Genomic DNA, 22,814 nt, shown 5'->3' on the forward strand with positions numbered 1-22,814 from the left:
CCTACTGAGTTCCTTTACATTACTGCTATAGTATAGTTCTTCATAAACAGTCATATGTCTATCATTGAGGGCATGGACAATGGCAGAGAGTCCAGTATCCTATTGTCAAGATATAGATAGTATCTTCATCGGCAGTCCATCTTTGACCTGAAAGTAGAGATGCATACTGCATCGTGTCCTCACATCTGGATATGATAGCCTCTGTTACACAGTTACTATATATCCCCCTAAATGAAAAGCCGCAAAGAAATTGAAAAATAAGAAAGAAAAACAGAAATTTGCAATGCTATAAAGTTAATAATATGCTACTGAAGGATTAATATCTCACTGAAGAAATAAAAAAAGAAAATCTAGAATCTTCCTGAAGAAAATGATGCTGCTATATGATTCATGAGTCAGCGAAGAATTTAACAAGAAAGTGATTTTAAGAGATGAAACTCAGAAGTCCATTATTTTTAAAGTTAATTGAACATGTGTTTAACAAAAGAAACATACCATGTGTATATAATTAAAGAAAATTTTATTATATATTGTAGAATTTGAGAATGACGTATTTTTCTCACAGATGGTAAAAATCTATTGATTTTCTAACTGAATTTGTGTACTTTCTTGCATTACAATAAGAATTTGCAAATCAAACCAAGCATACCGTGTATGACATGTGGTTCTGTTTTTCATTCTGGAAAACTGTTTATAGTAGTGTAAGTGCACAAAATACTTTGGATCATTAGGGGCTATTTATTTATTTATTACTTACAATGAGATTTATCAAGAAAATCACATATATGTTACAGCCACATCATTACACATTGTTAAAACTAACTAGTTTTCAACTGTGTGCTAATATAAGTAGTAGCAGAAGCCAGAAAGAAAGAAAGAAAGAAAGAAAGAAAGAAGGAAGGAAGGAAAGAAAGAAAGAAAGAAAGAAAGAAAGAAAGAAAGAAAGAAAAGAAAAGAAAAGAAAAGAAAAGAAAAGAAAAGAAAAGAAAAGAAAAGAAAAGAAAAGAAAAGAAAAATAAATTATGGCTGTCAAATAAAATTACTAATTGTAGTTAAAACAGCCACCCTCCGTTGACCTTTGCAAGTTATCTGGAAGAAACCTGGGTGGGATGTGATTGAAAATGAATGAGGTGAACAGTGCTCCTGATTAATACTGAAAAAAGTTTATTTCCAAGGTTTTTACACATTTAGCAAAACAATAGTTCAAACACAACTCCAATTTGGGACACACATGTAAGCAGGGAGTTCAACGAATGCTAAAATGCACCTTAATCAAAGCACTATTTAAATGAGAGATTGATAAAGAGCACAGTGTTTCCTTGGCTAGCTGGATAGACAGAGCATAGACATCCACCTTGTGTCAAGGAATGCATTAAAACACTGCCAAAATCTCACTGTGCGGCAGGGTGCACTCTAAGCAAGGGGCCCTTTGCCTCCCCTTCTTGGAGCCGCTTCTCAATGGATTCCCAGCTTTGTGTCTGTCACCCCACATAATCTTGTTGGATGAATTCCAGCCAACATAAGACAGAGGGAGGGGTGGAAGGAAGGAGATAAGGAAAAAAGGAAGGAAAGAAAGAAGGAAGGAAGGAAGGGAGGGAGGGAGGGAGGAAAAAAGGGGAGAGAAAGAGAGAAAGAAAGAGAGAAAGAAAGAAAGAAAGAAAAGAAAGAAAGAAAGAAAGAAAGAAAAGAAAGAAAGAAAGAAAGAAAGAAAAAAGAAAGGAAGGAAGAAAGAAAGAACAAGGAAAGGAGGGAGGAAAGGAGGGGAAGAGAGAAGAACAAAGGGAGGAAGAAAGGAAGGAAGGAAGGAAGGAACGAAGGAAAGAAGGAAAAAGGGAAAAAGGAAAAAAAAATGTTTTCTAACAGGTAACTGAGAGTGAATAATGATTAAGGGGATGAGGTTGATTCAGTGACATGTTAACATAAGGTAGGCTGTTTTTGAAAGAAGTGACCAGGCAATATTTCTAACATTTAAGTAGAGCTATGCAAAGACAAGACACTAGGAGGAAAGTGTTTAAGCAAGAGGGAAAAAAGTTGATACATTCAAGAAACATGAAAAAAAAAGTTTATAATGTCCAAATTCTAATGTGTAAAGAGTGGTGCTATACTTAATTAGATTAGTACAGACCATATAGTATAACTGAGTTCCTACATATAAATCAGATTTTCCTAAAAGCTATACAAGTAAACATTAATAACAAAATGTGTCAAGATATGAGAATACTGAAATTTTTAATTTTATTTGCAAGCTAATGAATCAGGTTGTCAGAGTTACCAATAATGATGGAAGACGTGAAATTGATTTAGAGGAAAGTGTCATTGCTATTCATAGCATTCCAAGCACTGTAAATTCACATAAATAGTTTGTGCCAATTCTCCTTACTCCAAAAATCCCATAGCAACAATGCGCATGAGCCCAGATGCTGGGAAAGGTAATAGATGATGTTACAGAAAAGGGACTCTGAGCTTCTGGAACATGAATCTTTTTAATAGATAATAAGAAAACTTGCCCATTTCTCCAGGAAAAGATATGATCCTTTTTATACTGGACAGTAAACCTGTCTTATTTTGATACCAAAAGGAGACGCTATCTTTGATGACTCCCTCTTTGCTGTACAAAAATCCTTCAAAAAGATTGTCTAAGAGAAAAACAAATTAGTTTCCACTATGAAGACACACATAACTGCATGAACTCTATGGAGAATTGCACTCAGGATGTGATTTATATGCTAAGTTAGTTGATATGAATACCTGGCACAGAACAAATTGAGAGGAGGCAAACGTGTAAGATGATCACTGGAATGACACTGCAGTGTTATGGGATGAGGATAGGGGAAGTGGTAGATGATTCTGGGCTGAATTAAGCATACGCTCTAAGATAAAGACAAAGCTTAGTCAGTTAGTCTATGTGTTAAATTGTTTAAATCGTCTGTGCCAAATTGAAATGTGTGAAAATATTTAAGGTCAGGGATTTATTAAGAAAGAAATTACTATGAAATAGTTAATTTTGCTGAATTATTTTTGTTTTGAATATTTAAGTTATAAAATAAATATAAAGTATGAAAGATATATGGAAAAATGGAAATTAAGATTGTTAAATCTTTCTGAGAGAACTTACAATCAATAATTCAATTCACAAACTAAATGCAGAATTAACTTGGTAACCACTAAAAAACTAAAATAGAATTACAGAAACATATCCAACTTTAATTAGTGGAGACTGACACAACTGGGAATATTTTTTATTATTATTTCAGGTAGTATCATTTCACATTGATTTTGTTCCATCCCCTCCTCAATCTAGCCCCTTTATCCACCATAAATCATTAATTAGATCATTGGCAGATAGTCATGGCCAAAACATGTAATATATACAAGACAACACAATATGAGAAGGAATACTGTAAAATGTATGTTAATTAGATTAATATACAGCTTTTATGTAATTTTTAATAGAAAAAAGATGACTAAACATAAAAGTTAGCTATGTGTGACAGTAACTCCTCAAAAAAGCGAATGTCCAATGCACCAACAATGTGAAATCACTAATAATCAACAACAGAACAATTAAAACAATGCTGAAACATGTTTTAATTCATCAAATTATGATAATAAGGAAAATATGTATATTTTACTGGCCATAAGAGATCAAAATTCACTCCTATTTGGTTTTATAACTTGTGGGGGGCAATGATACAGTGTGTAGCACACTGCACTGCACATATCCAATCCAAGATGGCAGACGTAGAAGTTTATACTTTAGAAACACTCCAAATATGAGGAAAAATAAACACCCTAGAATGATAATTTGTGTTTCTTTTATTAAATGAAAAGAATGCAAACCATAAGTGATTAATGTTAGTAGACTATTAAAAATATATATGCAACAGCTTTATGATGTCACCACCAAGGAGATGAGATAAAGATCTAATTTGAATATTGATTGAATAAGGCATGTAATTATACTATAAGCAGTACGATTTAATTCATGTGCATCTTTGCGTGTCAAAGTATGAAAAGCAATTCTAAGACATGCTCAGTATACCCACTTTCCTATAGTCTTGAACCCTCTTACCCTAATTAACTATGTAAAGATTGTCAAAAATATAATAAAAAATGAAAGATGGAAAAAAAAAACCTCATAATATAAGAGTAAATTATGTTGTTGAAGAGGACAGTTTCACTTTTTTTCAGCTATGCGCATTTTAAAATTATTCAAATAATTTATAATTTTTATGACTTTAAAATGTATTTGTTTGTTTGTTTATTTAGAGATAAGACAGAATGAGCTCACATCCATTTTTGGTTTATTCAAATGTTCCCCTGGTGATTCCTGGATAGAGGCTGTAGCTGAGAGCTGGGAACAGAAGCCAGTCCTAAGGCATGTGTGTTGCAAGGATACAATTGGTTGAACCATAAATGCTGCCTTCCAACGTTTTCTTTGGCTGGAAGCTGGACTCTAGAGTTGGAGCCAGATATTGGACTCAGCTGCTCTTACGTGGTGTTTAGGAACCTTGCCTGTTGTGTCAAATTCCCACCATTAAAAGGTACTTTTGTATGAAAAATAATTAGGATGTTAAAATTGCTTGATAGGATGGGCAGGAAGATATATATGTGACAGATGACACATAGAAAGATAAATACGTTTTTTTTTTCTTTCTGATGTACTTATTCAGTATCTCAGAAGCAAGAATATAAATTTATGACTAGTAAATAATCACCTGCCCAAAAAGATTAATGGAAAAGTATCAAGAATTTATCAACCTTTCCATGCTTCTGTTTTCTTCATTTAGTACAGGAAAAAGTACGAACCTGCTCCAGCATTTTTTCTTTCTGTTTGAGTCTAATAGGAATCTACCAAGAGTTCAGCTTGATAACTATAATTAGAAATTATAGGGACTGGGTGGTACTGGTAGTAGGAGAGGAATCCGTCATAAAGGTAAATTTCAACTTTGTGGATCACACAATGAAATTTTGACTTGATTGCAAACCTTCTGCTTTTTAAAATTAGAGAACCTGAAGGCGCTACTTAGTGTTCACCTAAGCATATTTCCATAAGAGAAAGTCAGAGAATTTCTCCTATGGAAAAAGCCAGAGACTTCCTCTTGTGGAAATACTGTCTTTGAATTTCCCCACCAGTCCTCAAGAATGAATGAGGTTCAGCAGAGATCGAACACAGTTACTACAGCCTTGATAAAATCCAATTATTATCTTCCTATCGAGTAGCAATTAAGTTTGATACTTTTCTTATAACTCAATGCTGTTTCCCTACGGGTCCCAAGACAGAAGGTGGGTATATCACAAACGTTGCTGAAACTTTCAATAGTAAATATCTTCCTCACAGATTTATTTTCTGAGAGGAAAACTGTTGTTCTGATAAACATAAGCAATAAGAGCATCACCTGGATGATTATATTATTTATTTATTTTTTATTAAGGAACTCCCTCTTTTTAAAAACTTTACAATATAACAGTAATAAATGAAGCAGTCTCCTTATGTCAAGAGAATTAAATACACTGTTCACCAATATCTTCTTCCATAACGCCTACATTTTTTCTGGCCTTGCATTTGTATGTAGTGCCTACTCTTCCTTCACTTTCATATTTTGCTGCTTTTTCTTTTAGCAGGCATAAATACGTAGAAGATAAGTAGAGATCATTTTGTGAGTTTTTTCTACTTTTAAAACGTCATGGTAAGTTCACTAGTGAAATATTTACTTAAGTTTAACTGCTTTACTCTAATGAATTTTCAGATAAAAAATAATTTGATATATTCCCCTGAAATGTTTCTTATGACTACTGTTACTTTTCATTTCATGAATATTCTGATAGATAATACTTTAATTAAATGATATATTTTGATTTTGTCTTTATAAACATGGGATCAAGACCTAGAAATTCTAAAATATGAAATGTGAACATTATCTCAAATATTTGTTGGTTAATCCGAATGAGACAAGGCTAGGGGTTAGCGCTTAACCCATAGCCTGGATCAAATTGCATGAGAAGGAGCGTCAAGAGACCATTCTTAATGGGAAGGTGCTGAGCCTCTGAGTCAGAGTTCTGAGGGGGTAGTTTTGCTGTGGTAGTCATGTAGGTATAAAATAAGATACATCCTGGGCTTCTTTTAAATGATGAGCAGATTTGGGGTGGCATTTTGAAGGATGTTGTGAAGAGAACAGACTCATTCAGAGTATGTTTAAAATAATTTGATGTACAAGATTTTGAGATGGGTGGGCCTGGTGTGGTGGCCTAGCTGCTAAAGTTCTCGCATTGAAAACACCAGGATTCGGTATGGGCGCCAGTTCTAATCCTGGCAGCTCCACTTCCCATTCAGCTCCCTGCTTGTGGCCTGGGAAGGCAGTCAAGGATGGCGCAGAGCCTTGGGACACTGTACCCGTGTGGGAGACCTGGAGGAAGTTCCTGCTCCTGGCTTCAGTTCGACACAGCACTGGCCATTGCAGCCACTTAGGGAGTGAATCATCGGATGGATAATCCTCCTCACTGTCTCTCCTTTCTATATATACATCTGCCTTTCCAATAAAAATAAATAAATCTTAAAAAAAAAAAAGAATTTGACATGGGTACCAGTGAGCTCCAGACAGACAACCTTAGTTGCCATAACAAATAAAAAACATGGCTCCATTTAAGGGTAGGACCCAGTAGCTATGGTGATCCATTTACATAACAAATTGCAAGCAAAAGCAGGATGGCAAACATAACTGATATTTTATATTTTTTATTTATTGAATGAGTTATCTTGTATGGACTATTCAAAAGTAACCATATATTTCATGCATTTCTCCCCAAAGCAAGCATTTCCTAACATACTGTAAGGGTGGTAAGATATAGTCTATTTTTTTCTATGCCATTTTCCTAAACACAGTGATCTTTATCTTTATTTTATATTGCTCAGCATTTCTTTAACACATATCTTGTACATTACCTTTGTTAGTGCCAGTGGTTCAGCTGGGGCTAACTCTATTTCCAAGGCACACCTATATCACTGAAATATTTGATTCAACATAGTTCATTACTAAATAATTATAATCTCTTCAATTAAATAAAATGTTGGCTTTATTGCGAACAATGTCACAGTAACATTTTACCTTCTAGGACAAAGGTCTGTCATTCATTCATCGCAAAGTTACAAGTAACTAATTTTCCAAGCAGAAGGACAAATAAAAGATACTAACATCATACACAGATGACTGCTAGAGTTGAAAGACTGTAAGAATATCATAATCAACCCTTAAATTTAGTTAAAGTCCTGAACAGCTTTGGTTTGAAAAGAGATAGGTAATTATTTATGTGAGATTCATGTCACAAGTGCTAAGCCCTATTGAACAAATTTCTTTCATGAAAATTACCCAAAAAAACATTATTTGGGAGAAACCAGGAAACATTTTAGTTCTCCAATGATGAGCAGAACTTACTTTTTGTCGTAGAACTTACTCAACAGTTAAGCTTTGAGACCAGTATACTGTAACAACATATGATTGACTTTGATATCACATTCAAGATTTGGTAGATATAGAAATTTTATGCAAATTCTAATGGAACAATGGGAAATTCCTTTTAACCCTTAATAATGAATTATTTACTTTGCTATTATATTTTCTGTAGCAAATGTATGGTATAAAAACACAGTAACATTTTCACAATATCATGAATACATGTTATATAACAGTCATACCATATATATATAGTTCACTCAGACATTTCCTTACTAAATGTATTATTTCTATCTCATACGGCCTTCTGGTAACTGCTTAGGTTTCCTGGCACTTTGTATTCGTGCTTCTGATTGTGAAGATAATTGTTCAGTCCTTAACACTTAAGCATCATAGTGAGTTTCTGTTGCTAAGTGATATAGATCCATGTATATAACTCCATAAACATAATATTATTATTATCAATTTAATAGCCTTTACAGTTTCACAAGGAGTGTCTTCATGACCACTTCAAGAGACTGATAGGGATTTTTTTCCTTCAGAAATTCTTGTGTGAGAGATGGCATGAATGTTGTAGAGGAGAAAACGGTCTATTAGATATTTTAAGGACAGTGCTACAAATAGTAACTATTAGCTTGAACGTATATATTCTTAAGTGAAACAGAACTTTCCACTTACATTCCATTTTTGCCTATGAAATGTAATTTTTTTGTTAGTACCTAATAGCAACATATGTAAACTACATTAAATATAATTCATGAGGAAAACGGCTTGGCTTTCAAAAGTAAATGATGCAGTATTCTAAGCAACACACTTGGAAGAATAATAATGTATTTTTACTATTTTATCTCTCTGTGATAGATAGAGCACAGGAGAGGAGACTGGTGAATGGGGAAGGTAAAGGATTTAAAATAAACAGTTTAAATTTTAGTAAAGAACCATAAAATAATAACAACATTCAAAAAAATTTATTCCAGAAAAGTCATTACTAGCCTGCGATTGAGGTTTTGAAAAAAAAAATCATTCTTTTAAAAATTTAACAAAGCAATGTACAAAATATGGTAATTTAGAAGTAACTCGATCTTCTCATATGATAAATTTAGAGTTGGGCTTTCTTAAGAGGTTGTATGCGGGAAATCAGGCACACATCACAGCTCCTAACATGGCGAGTTGCTTAACCTGCTAATAGATGTCTTTCATGTATTATTAGACAAACTGTAATCAATACAGCTTGACCCAAAAATATCTGAAACAATGCGTTTCATTAGCTAGCAAACTTCTTATTAACTGTGCACAATCATCTTAATACTGAAGGATCCACAGCATTTGAAATTTTGGAGAAATATAAATAATGTTGCAGTTACGTGACAGCTATTTGCAAAGGTGTAGAGCTATAAAATTTGTGCTGATTTCTTCTATGAAGAAATCTATGAAGCTTTTTCCTATGAGTGTAATAATCACATAAAATTGTAGATTCTGATTATATGAAAATAAACTAGCTGATCATCAGCAGTTTGCTAATTTTTACATGGTTTTTCTTGAAACATTTCATTATAGATAATCTCCACATATGTATGATGCAAGACCTGTATGTTATTGCACAAATACAAAAATCAACTCACAATGCATCAAAGATTGAAACTTAAACCTGAAACCATTAAATTCCTCAAAGAAAAAATAGATATGCAAAATAGTGGTTTAAGCAAATAATTTTTTTGAAAAAAAAAAGCAGAAGCACATAAAATAGGATTATCTCAAGAGAAGGAGATTCTGCATAGCAAAAAAAAAAAAAATCATGTGAAGACAAATCCAACAGAATGAGCTAAAATATTTGGAAACTCTGCTAAGAAAGGATTAACATGAATAGATCTCAAAGACCTCAACAACAAGAAGAGTTAAGATATGGTCTGAAGGTATGATCATTTTTTATTATTATTATTAGGTGATACCGTTTTATAGGCACTGGGATTCCCCCCACTCCTCCCACAACCCTCCCCCCATGGTGGATTCCTCCACCTTGCTGCATAGCCACAGTTCAAGTTCAGTTGAGATTCCTTCATTGCAAGCATATACCTAGCATAAAGTGCAGCATCTTATTGTCAGTGGCTTCTTGGGGAGACCTTCTCTGGTCTGAAGGTAGAGCTAACAGGGTATGATCATTTTTGAAAGGATGAAATGCAATAGCCAATAGACTCATGAGAAGATGTTCGGGATCACTAAGCATTAGATAAATGTAAGTAAATCTACTATGACATTTCACCTCACCCAGTTAGAATGAATACCATCCAAATAATGATGATAATGATAATAAAATAATAATAATAATAAATGAATAAATAAATAAATGTTGGTGAGGATTTGGAGAAAAAGGTGGCAAAAGACAGGATTCACTAGATAGTGCAAGGTTTGTGAAAGACAACAGGAAGATTCTTCAGAAACTGGTATATGTGGACACACACATATACCAGTCATATTCCTGGGAATTTGCAAAACATGTACTAAATCAGCATAGGAAAGTGTTATCTGTTCCTCCATGTTTATAGTAGCTCAGTTCCCAATAGATAAGACTTGTGATTAACACAGATGGACATGGACTGATGAAAAAAAAATGTGGTGCATAGACATGATAGAGAACTACTATACCATAAAATCTTGTCTTTCACAAAGAAAATCATATGCAATTGGAAGACCGTTGTTTTAGAGAAATAAGCCAGTCCCAAAAAGACAAATGACATGTTTTCTTGATTCTTGGTAACTATAAAGTCCTAAATAATGCATATTAATAAATCTGACATCTGCCAATATTATTTTTCATAGTTCTCATATGTACCCTGATCAAAAACAAAAACAAACAAACAAAAAAAACCAAATTACAACAGCAACAATAAAAACAACAAAAAGTAGTGGTTTTTGTACTAAATGCTTTTTGAATTTTTTTTTAGATTTATTTATTTTTATTGGAAAGACAGATATACAGAGAATAGGACAGACATAGAGGAAGATCTTCTGTCCAACAATTCACTCCCCAAGTGACAGCAATGGCTGGAGATGAGCCGATCCGAAGCCAGGAGCCAGGAACTTCCTCCAGGTCTCCCACGTGGGTGCAGGGTCCCAAGGCTTTGAGCTGTCCTTGCCTGCTTTCCCAAGCCACAAGCAGGGAGCTGCATGGGAAATAGGGCTGCTGGGATTAGTACCAGCACCCATATGGGATCCTGGTGCATACAACGCGAGGACTTTACTACTTCTCTAGTTGGGCCCTGATTTTTTTTTTTTTTTAGTTTAAGATTAAACTGTGTTTATAAAGTAAATCGAATATCAACACATAAAAGAAGCAAAAGAAAAAAAAGTCACAAAGGAGGAAGGTAGAGGTGAAAGACGAAGGGGGAGAGGGTCTGAAGTATCATTACGTGATTGAACTCTGTGTATAAATTCTCTTCCTTTTACATAAATAATTTAATAACTATATAAAGAAGTTCAGTTACAATTTGCTGTGCATACTTTGCATGCTACATATATTGTTTTCTTTATTTTGAGAGATTGTTTTACTTTTTGTCCTCTGTCTAGTTTCTTCTTATTTTACTAAACTCATCCCCAAATCATCCAGAGATGGTAACAGCAGTAAAAACAGTACTCAGAATCCTGTCTAAAAAACTTACTAAATATTCCAAATGGAGTGCAGATTTGCCAAGGATCATCTTTGGCTTAGAGGTTGGAACATGGTCAAACCTGATTATGACTTGTAGAATTTCTTCCAGATACAGGGAAGATGACATTACCTTACAGCAAGTTTTCAGTTGACAGTACATACTTCTTATTTCTGCAAAAGTGTTTCAGTGTTATATGAAGTAGATGAAGAAATTCCTCTCAAACCCCAAAAACGCGGAGGCAAATATTTGGATGTTACACAGGTTAGTGGTGCAGATGTTTTATGGATAACCGTGCATCCTTCAAAAGAGCCACTTTTGCTTCAGCAAAGGAAAGTCATTCTGAGATAGACTGCAAGTAGAATTTACAACAAATGAAATGGCCTATGGGCTGCTGATCTTGACTCTGCCTTGTTTCCCAATAGGGGTTTTAAATAACCTGGACATCACTAAGTGCTATCCTAAATCAAAAAGATAGTGTTCTACTTCAGAAGAGTGAGATCTATTTGTAACATAAAAATATAGGCATCTCTACCCTGGGAAATATTTTAAACCTAAGAACCAAATAGAAAAATAACTGAAAAAAATATGTGTGGCTATAACGATAGCACCTAAAGGTAACAGGGAGTAATTCCCTGTAAATCCTTCCCTGCCATCACACAAATAACTCTAGCAAAAGTTCTAAATTGGAAAAAAAAAATAGAAGAAAATTGTGAGTTTCTCAAAGAATGAAATTGAGTATTCTTTAGACAACACCCATCTAGAGTAGCAATCGAGTCAAATTAAATACCAACATAAAAGAGTTTTTTTGTTTCGTTTTTGCTTTCTTTTTTTTATAAATGACAAAAGTTACCTATCCTACAAAAAAAGTGTAGACTGATTCAACATTGCACCATTACAATATATTTTTTTTACGATTGATTTTATTTTTATTACAAAGTCAGAGATACAGAGAGGAGGAGAGACAGAGAAGAAGATTTCCCGTCTGATCATTCACTCCTCAAGTGACCGTAATGACCGGTGCTGTGCCAATCTGAAGCCAGGAGCCAGAAGCTTCTTCTGAGTCTCCCACACAGGTGCAGGGTCCCAAGATATTTGGGCCATCTTCAACTGCTTTCTCAGGCCACAAGCAGGAAGCTGGATGGGAATCGGGGCTGCCAGGATTAGAACCAGTGTCCATATGGAATCTCAACGTGTTCAAGGTGAGGACTTTAACCACTAGGCTACTGTGCCTGGCCCACCATTACAATCTTAAGAAAAAGTGCTGCATTGGAGGTGTTTCAAATCTCTCTGTCTTTTTTTTTCTTTTTCGTAAAATATGAACCTAGCTAGTGAAGCCAAGGAAAAACTGAAAATCACTTAGAAATGTCCCTGCATTCATCATGAGACAGAAGCAAGGCTGTGCATCTCAGCAGGGAGCATAAAATGGATGGAAATGCAACCAAGTCAAGCATCGCTAAGCTAAGTATCCTCATTTATCAAATGCAGACACCTTAGTTTCTCTGTTCTACAGGTAGACTCACGGAGATCTGTATACTCTCACATGGTGGATTACACAACACTACAAGCCATCCAAGAGCCAATCTAGGTCAGGATACGGTGTGAAAGAACACACTGCAGGGAACAACCTCGGCTGCAAATTCGCTGCAGAATAATTGAGGAACAAAGGTATTGGTCAGACTACAGAAGGTAAAGTACAGATGGATCTACATGGGGGAATCAGAGGGACTTTGGGCACAATCTACATCTCTGCTTTATTCCGCTGAGCAGCTCAGCAGCACGTGCAGTATCATCAGCACATAGTTGGAGGCATCACACACTCTCTCCATTAAGTCAGTGAGTTTAAAGAAATTATCTCAATTAGCTGAAGCCCTAGACAAGCAAAGGTGTCTGATGTTTATGAAAGCCTGTGGAGTAGTGTGGTGTGGTGTGGAGTGGTGTGGTGTGGTGTGTGGTGTGGTGTGGTGTGGTATGGTGTGTGGAGTGCTGTGGTGTGGTGTGCTGTGGTGTGGTGTTGTGGTGTGGTGTGGAGTGGAGTGGTGTGGCGTGGCATGGTGTGTTGTGATGTGGTGTGTGGAGTGGCGTGGCGTGGTGTGGTGTGTTGTGGTGTGGTGTGTGGTGTGGTGTGTTGTGGTGTGGTGTATGGTGTGGTGTGCTGTGGAGTGCTGTGGTGTGGTGTGTGTTGTGGTGTGGTGTGGTGTGGTGTGGTGTGGTGTGGTGTGTGCTGTGGAGTGCTGTGGTGTGGTGTGTGGTGTGCAGCGGTGTGGTGTGGTGTGGTGTGTGGTGTGGAGCGGTGTGGAGTGGTGTGGGGTGGAGTGGGGTGGTGTGGTGAAGACTTAGTCCATAGCAGGATGTAAAAGTATAGGCAATCAATATGATTTCTAAGGGAATAAACATCCTCACATTAATGTTCTTCCCCCTGTTCTTTTCTCTGCTAAGACTCTATATTGCAACCCTGAATGAAAACCATGAGAGAGATAGCTTTTAATGCAATCTATAATGGCAAGTGTCTGCATAGGCGGAGGTGTGACGATAGGAACCCTGTCTCACAGGAAGTTACTTTATACAGATTAAAAGTCCAAAAAGTATGTGGCTGTATATTTGTTGTTTAGTTTCTGACTTTTATGTTCTATTTCACTGGTCTGTTCTTTTGCACATACCGGTCTGTTTTTATGCTTTCACATTTGTTAATGTGATTTTTCTGCATTCTTTGTTTGATATTCCTTTGGTTACTGAAAGGTATTTGTGTTTCCATGTAAATTTTAAGATTTATTTTTTCCACAAACTAAGAAGGATGCCTCCGGATATTGATTGAGATTTAATTAATGAAACAAAATGCTCTGTTGTTTGTGTATTTTTTGAATGTGTCTTATTGGCCCGTCCATTGCTGACAGTGGATCATTAAACTCAACCATTACTGTTGTAGTAGATCTCCTTTCTTCCTTTTGATATACTCACATTTATTTTATAACACTGATGTTCACAGGCTATATACCTATAATACCTTCTTGTTGAATGGGATCCTTATTCATTACATAATGAATTTTGGATCTGTAAATGCTGTTTGTTTTGCAGTTAATTTTGTCTGATGTAAATACAGATGTGCTGACTGCTCTTGCAAGCTCTGTGCCTGTCACTGTCAGTGTGTACCTTGGTGAAGTGTGTTGCTTGTACGTGGCTTAATGACGGACTTCCTAGTCTGTGTGGCTTTGTGCAGTTGATTTTGTTTATTTACACTATTTGAGGTCAGCGAAAAAAAAAAATCCAATTTCTCTGTTGAACCATGCAATTTTCTTTGTTTCATCATTGCTGTTTTCCCCCCTACCAGATCACTTTCCATGTTTTTCAGCACAAGCCTCTCACTTTTAAGTTTTTAGCATGCTGCAGAGTGCTCTGTGCTGCTAGTACTATATTCTGTATTGCTACAGAATGTATTTCCAAACAATGAAAAGCCATGTGTGACAGTCCTAGCATCTCCCCTACCTTCCTTCTATGCTTTCTCAAGTTTCACCCTCACATAAATTTCTTTCAGCCAAGTTATCCTGATTCAGCTCCTTTGAAAACAAATCCAAATAGTAGCTACTATAATGAATGAAAGTGATTTGGTATGAAGTGAAGAACACACACCTAAGTGTTAGAAAATACTTTAGTTATGAATAGATAACTTAATATTTCAGTTTGAACAGATAACGCATAATCTTATAAATAAGTTTTCTCATTTATAAAGATAGAAACAATGATACGTTTTAACATATTCTGTGGAAGATGTATGAATCATTTGCTGTAGTAAAGTGAGCTATCCCTTGAAAACTGTTTTCCATATTTTGAAGAGCATGTCCTCATCATATGCTGTTATTCACTTTCTTTCACGTTATCACAGCTTACTTGTTTTATTTAAAATGTATCTGTAATTTAAAATAAAGTATATTTAATATTTAAGGAAGGTGTATATTTAATGTTTTCAGGTACATTTATATGTTTCTGAATCAATATTTTATGATTAGTGACATTTATTGTCATCCCATGTCCTTTGTTTTCCCTTGAGTGTTAGCATTGAGTCAATATTTGTTATATACTTATGCAAGCTAGTCCCTAACCAACAAGGCAAAGGGGCTCCTGAACTAGATAGAATTCATTATCAAAGGACGGGCATGTTTTGATGTTATACAGTTCTCTCCTAGAGAGGGAATGATTTAACAATTCATTATTAAATTAATAGTTGCAAATATGAAAGCACAGATATAAACAGAACAAAGTTAGGATTTAATTTGTACAAGTGCTTGCATATAAAAATGCTATGTATTCACAATGTTTGCTACTAAGAAATTTGTAGAAGTAATAGAAATATAAAATATACATATTGAACATTACTATGGAATCACCAACTTCAAAATGAAATATATATTAATGAATGAGTAAAACATAATACTATGTATTTGTAGTTATTGATATTGGGCAGAATTCTGCTTGCTCTAGCACTATTCCTATCGTCTATGGACAAATTAGCAAGTGGATGTCACTCCAGTTGAAAAACAATCTTTAAGTGACTGAAAAAAATTCAGACTCTAGTTTGTTTAGAATGATTTGAGAAAGAAAACCTTTATTTTATTTTTGAACAGCTTACTGTGCAAGAATTTCTGAGAGCGTGATTTTAAAATACAACAAGTCAAAGCAGAATGTAGATTTTTAAAAATGATTTATGAAATCACACTAGTGTCATTGTCATTCTAAGCTGTGAGGCAAGCAAAGGTGGCCAGCTGCAAGAAAGCACAAATGGAAACACCAAAGTAATGTGGTTAAGAATAATTTTCCAGTATTCAGAATGTAATGCCAAAATTACTTTTGCAAGTTAAGGAATAGTGATTTAGATTTGACATTTAACACTTTAACTGGACAATGTGAGAGCTACATATCAGTATATTCTTGTTTTATCATTAAACTTCAAAATTGTAACCATGTTGATGGCTGGATGAGAATTACTCCCAAGTGACCTGATACAATGGTTGTCTGGAAGAATTGACTTAGTTTGTGGTCCCTTAAATTTGTTTTTAAAAATGATTTATCTACAATTAGAAACAAATAAATTTGAAGCTGGTTTATTTATCACTTTTTTTAAAAGTGTTTTTTTATTATAATTATTTTTGAAAATCTTGACATAATTAGAGTGAAAAGATTCAAGCACTACAGGAAGATGGGCAAGACAATCAGTTCCATATTGTTTCCTTAATATATCTGATGTAAAAAATGATCTTAACGGAGAAGCCACACCCAGTCTACCACCCACCCCAGGTCCCAGATGTGGGGCATGCTCCGAGGGACTTGCCCTGGTGGTTTTGATAGTTCAACAGTTCTGAATTGCTGCCAAATTCACCAATCCAAGAACAATGCGATCATTGGAGAATTAACTGATTGACATAGTCCATCATATAGTCTCCATTTGCACAGTATTTTCATTGCCAACATATAGCTGAGGTGGATGGTTGACTTGTTCTGTCCTCTGCCATTTGATGGTTAGTGTTCTGAGTCCAGAAGCTCTATTGAGAGGGATCCCCAAAGAAACTTTGTCTGAGGTGTTCCCAGACCAGATTCTTGTATGTAGTAGCAAGCACAGGGCCCAGTACAGTCCATCACCCCAATGAGCTGGTGGTTGCAGTTGCTGGGTTGGTTCTGTTTCCATCCCTGTCTTCCACTGGAACCAATGGGTGTTTGCAGTACAGCCTGGTTCTGCCCAGCACATACTCACACCTCACATAAACCAGTGGGAGCTACAGCCAAGTTGGAGCCACTCGCAATAACCCCAACCAGGCCTGCCCCCTACCCTAGTTTGCCAGTAGTGTGGCAGACTAATCCAGTCTGTCCGCATCCCCTTCTGCTCTCATACATGTCAATGGGTATTAAAACCTTGTTCCATCTAGCCAGCTCAACAGTCCAGCCTTCACGGATATTGTTGAGTGTCTCTCTGATTAGCTACCCCAGCTTCTGTCCTAGTTTATGTGCCTTTCTGTTGGGAGTGGTAGCCCAAGAGGGAGGAGCCCACTATTTCCTTTCCATATCTCTCACACTCCCAGATTCTGCACTCTCCAAGTGGTTCTGTGGTTTAACTTGACAGAACTATTCCCCAGTGCCAGCTTCTGCCAGTCGATCCTGTGGATAAGCCCCAACAACCCTCACCCACTCTAACTGTAGATTGCACCAATAGGAATAATCAGCTCTGCCTGTTTTTCTCTGATCTGGTCCACATGAGGTGCATAGGTGTTGTAGCCCTGCCTAGTCTGGTCTACCCCCATCCCAATTCACACTCTCCAGTGGGAGTAGCTTTCCAACAGGGGACCCACTCCTTATTCCCCTGCTGATTCTGGCCCCTCCGTACTGGTTCTCCCATGTGCTAGTTGGGTGCTGTGGTCACATCTGGCACAGGCAACCTCACCTTGGCATTCCATGTTGTGTACTGCTTTTGTCACGACTAAACCTGGCCCCACCCACACTCTCTTCTGGCATTTGGATATGTCAGTGGATAACGTGAACTGATTCAGCCTTGTCTGCTCCCAACCCATGCCAAATATATGCCAATGGGACACTTTCCATGACCTCTTGGCTGTTTCCTTCCCTGCTTCTTGCGCTTACCTTCAAGGCCTTTGTCCTGCCAGAGGAGTTGCCCAGGCTCCTCCATTAGAAACCCTCTGAGTGCCACATTTCACGCATATCAGGGAGTCCATGAGCCAGCCCTACTCAGTTCACCTCCTGTCCTAGCAGGAACAGTGGCTTTTCCTAACTGGCCTTCAACCCATTCTGGTTCTTGCTGTAGGATGTTTCAGCCCAGCCACGTCTTGTCCATATCCACATATAGCTCACATATGGCTCAGTTGGGGTTGAGACCTAGCCTAGTGTTTCCCACATGTACCCTGGTCCTCTAGAACACCAAAAGGTGTTGCAGTCTGGCCCAGGCTGGTGCATCTTGTCCTGGTCAACACTTGTGGCAAGCGAGACTAGAACTGTATCCTGACCAGAGCGCAGCCCCATTCCAGCTCGTGAGCCCCTTGGTGGGAACCTCCACCCAGCTAGGGAGTCCCCTTAGCTCCCTGACCGGGCCTGCTCTCAGTCATTGATCATGTGCATGCCATTGTTTGCTCTGTCAGCTTGGCACAGCCCCTCACCTGGGTTGATCCTGCCTTAGACACTGTGGCTCAGCATCCATGACTCAACGCAGACCAGTTGGTGCAAAAACCCAGCTTGGCACGTCCTTTGCTCCATCCTGGTTTCCAATCTTACTTGTGGGCTAAGTTTTTCCCAGTACTGCCCAGTGCACCTGTTCCATCACTTTTTTATACATTAATGAGCCGTTGGTGCTAGTTTGCCCATCCTGTCCGACCCCGAGGTCTGGACCACCTGTTCACCAGTGGGAGCTATAACTCGCCAGGAAAGCTTTTCATGTTTCTCCCCTTGATCCTCTCTAGACCCAGTTCTCATACATGCCACTGGGCTTTATGCCAGTGCCCAGTGTAGTCTGGCCCTCCCCTGACCTTTCATGAGCTTGTGAATGTTTCAGTCTGGCCCACCTCACTCAGGATACACGCTCAAGCACTGCTGCCCTACTAGTCCAGACTGCCATCTGTTCCCCAATCTGTGATTGATGGCGGGTTCCCTGGTCACACCTAGCTTAGTCCACCACTACTCCATCTCTTCAAGTAACCTGTGGGGATAGAATTTGCATGTTTTGGTCCACACATCCCCCACAGAATCTTCCCCCGGATATTGTTCTCTAGTGTATTTGTTAATCTCATGGCCTTGCTTAATGTTTCTGGTCTCCATTGAGTCAGTTCTGTTCCAGCCTTGTCATCCACTTGGACCAATGGATATTGTGGTCCAGCTCAATCCTGCCCACTTCATACCCGGTCCTCATGCAAACCAGTGGGAGCTGTAGCCCGGCTGGGCAACTCCCCATAATCCCCACCAGGCCTGCTCCCTTCCCTAGTTCCCATGCATGCGAGTATGTACTGCAGGTTTGTTCAGTCTGTCCCACCTCCCATTAAGCTCTGGTACTTACTTATCAATGGGCATTAAAGCCTAGTTTGACCCAACCAGCCTACTATCCAGCCCACACACATACTGGCAGGTGCCTTTCTGTTTAGCAACCCTGCCCCTGCCTGGTTTTCCTCCTCTCCAGTGGAGTAGTTACCCACGAGGGAGGTGCCCACTATCTCCCTACTAGGCCACCCCAACTTCTGGATTGCACACTCTCCAGGTTGTTCTGGCATTTAACTTAACAAAATTTGTCCCTGGTACCAGTCTTTGCCATCTGATGATATGGCAAAGCCCTACCAGCACTTGCCTACTCTAATTTTGCTTGCACTATTCAGAACAGTCAGCCCAATCTGGCCCTTCCCTGATCTAGCTAACATGAGGTCCACAGGTGTTCCCCTCACCTTTCTCAGCCTTTGTCTTCAATGCTGTGGCCTCCTGTAGACCAGTTTTACGTATCACTCTTGACTTTTTAAATGCATCTTTTGCGCAATAAAGGAATTTATTTTACAAGGATATTTTAAAGGAATTTTACAGAAATTTATTTTCAACAATTCTGGAAAAGTGTATTCCAAGAAAAAGGTGCTCTTTTATTATTTAAAAATGTTGATGGCATCTGTGTGTTTACAGACTCCTTTCAATAGCCATCTCTTTAACATAATGCCTCAATCAAGGCCCAGCCAGGAAAAGTTATGCTACATAAATTATAAAGATATTGAACTGTGATCACAAGGTTTTAGGAGTTTTGAAGTTGTAAGGGATATATTGGACTTTCACTGAGCAATTGACAATTTCAAGAAACTGCTTCCAATTCAGAAAGCTGAAAATAGACACAGAAATGAAGATGGTATTTCCAGAGCACAGGGCATGTGTGTCACTGATGTTTGTTGCCAATGGCTGCTCTTTCTTCTCAGCCTTTTTGAAGGAAAGTCCATTGAAGCGGATGGCCCTGGCAGCTGCTTTTTGAAACATAGCACTAAAATTAATCAATACTTGCTGCTGTACTACCCATGCCAACTCTCAATGTATTAATAATCTCAGTAAAATTGTACTGGGTAGCGGCAACAAAACCCCAAATGTTACATAACACATATTTAAGGAAATATATTTGAAAAAAGATTCTTGAAGTGACACCTTGCCAGACATGGAAAACATATCTATTCAGAATTTGTTATGCTGTAAGAGCTGAGGGAGACAGGTTAAATGATAGATTGGATGGCTCCATGCAATTTTTGCAAATTATGATGAAAATAATATTATTTCAGGATAAAAATGAATACGGATATAAGTACCTAAGTAAATGCATCCTGTTATCTTTTCTCGCTGGACAGCACTAATTAGATTCCAGTTGGTGGGGTGTGTAATAAATATATTTTTTAGAGAATCAAGACTGCTTGGAATTAAATTGAATGCATTTAAATAATTTCTAAAATGTGCCCACTGAATAGCAAAGTGAATGATATATTCTACATTATTGATAAAATATACTAAATCATTCAACCCATGATAGCCAGTATAAAAAATAACTATGTAAAAAAATTCTAAACAGGAACCAAAAAAAAGTAATACTATGTGATTTGCATTATATGTAGAAAATCAGTAAGCCAGTTCTTCTATTAGTTATATCAAATGTTGTTTGATCAGTATGTGGAAGTGAATGAAGTGAAGGCTCTAATTCTTCACGAATCTATAGAAACCTGCTTTCTGCTTCATGCTACGAAATCGATACAGGTTTAGTTTTGCAGTAAAATTTAACTAAGCACTAACTTAGGGCTTTTTGTTTCATTACAACCAAATGTCAAATGTTTGAAGGAATGGATATATTCGCCCTGATCGGACAATATATATAATATATATGTATATATATTATATTATATTATATTATATTATATTATATTATATTATATTATATTATATTATATTATATTATTATTATATTATTATATTATATATATTATATATCGGACTATATATATATCATCCTACATTGTCAATAAATGTATAATTATGCATTCTAAAATTAAAACAAGAATAAAAGGTTTTGTTTTCTGATAACCTATGCTCCTTCAGCTAAGTAAATACAGCATCATATTAGCTCTGGCTCTCTGAAAAATGAAAATGCTCTCCAAAATGAGACAAAACAAAGCTTTATTATCTAGCTCAGAATCAAAATCCCTTTATTTTTTGTCTTATTTAAATCTGTTTCCCAAACCATTAAATCTTGAATATAACTGAGCCATTTCTCTTTTACTGCTATTTTATTTATGTTAATGTTCATTATAACAGATTTAAGCATGCAGTAGATGTATATCACATTATGTAATACAGAAATAAGAAATAAAAATAGAAATGAATCATCTTCAAAGAGAGTATCACTCCAAAATCACAGCCACATTTAGTGCATATGATCCTGTAGAAACCAGAGATTTTTAGTTCATTGACACTCTGTATTGTAAGTAGATGCTAAATTTTGCCAAATGCTTTCTACATATGAATTAATAATATATTTTTCTTCGAGTTGTTGAAACATTGATAATTAAAGTTAATAATATTGATGGATTTCCTATCAATTGACCAACCTACACCACTTCCAGCTATTTATATTAGACAAATGAAATGTTATACATTCAGAGAAACCTCTAAATGAATAATCATAGCTACATTATTCATTATTGTCAGAATATTATGTTTAGATGTCTTCTACTGGGTGAGTAATAACTGGACTTTGGTACATTTAGTGGCAAAATGTTTTTCTTAGACTACGTATTAATCTGAATCATCTGAGTACTCTTTCTCACTAGGTCCAACTCTGGGCTCTGTCCCTGAATGTGACTTACTCTGTAATCCCCTACGTTTTGACACACAACTACTCTGCATGTCTGAATCCCTTCAGTGTGAGATCATCCTGCTTTGCCTTCAGAAATAATCTTATTAAGTTGGGTTACGTGAAATGTTCTTTTTCCCCAATGTTTTGTATCAATAATTCTCTATTCAACGATTCAAGCTGGTGCCTTCTCAGCCTGGAAGCCTCCAACTGTCTGCAGTATACTTAATCATGGTCAACCCTAATCCTCCAACACAACAGATACTATAACTATCATAGTAGTTCTGCATATATTTATTTTTTTATTTGAGTAACAGAGACAGACAGCGAAGAGAGAGAGTAACATGCTCATTCACTCTGCAAATAGCTACAAGAGAATCCCAAAGCTGAAAACCAGGAATACAAACTGTGTTTCTCATGTGGATTGAAGTAATTCAGTCACTTGAACAGTTACAAATCCTCCCCTCCCCAGATTCTGTCTGCAGAAAGCTGGAGGAAGTAGTACAGTGAGGATCCAACACAGGAACTTGGCTGTTGGACACATACACCCTCAAAGCTGAGCTGGATGCCCAGACAACAATCTGCTCTGAATAACTTTCAGGTCCTGTCGTTTTAGCAATGGGGTTGTTCATTGATTTAGTCTTCTGTTGTTATTTCACTGGGATGCTCTTTACATTTGCCTTTGATTTTGGTAGATGTTATTCCTTTTCTCTGTTTAGGGAACATCTCTAAATATCCTTTATAGGGCAGGTTTGGAAGAAGAATATTCCTTTAACTTTTATTTACTGTGGAAGAATTTTCATTCTCAAAGATAAAGGAAATTTTTGATTTGTATGTTATCCTGGGCCAACAATTTGTTGCTTTTAGAATCTGGAA

This window comes from Ochotona curzoniae, unplaced genomic scaffold (assembly GCF_017591425.1).
Source record: "Ochotona curzoniae isolate NIBS_2020 unplaced genomic scaffold, NIBS_Ocur_1.0 contig_3498, whole genome shotgun sequence".
Classification (NCBI taxonomy): domain Eukaryota; kingdom Metazoa; phylum Chordata; class Mammalia; order Lagomorpha; family Ochotonidae; genus Ochotona; species Ochotona curzoniae.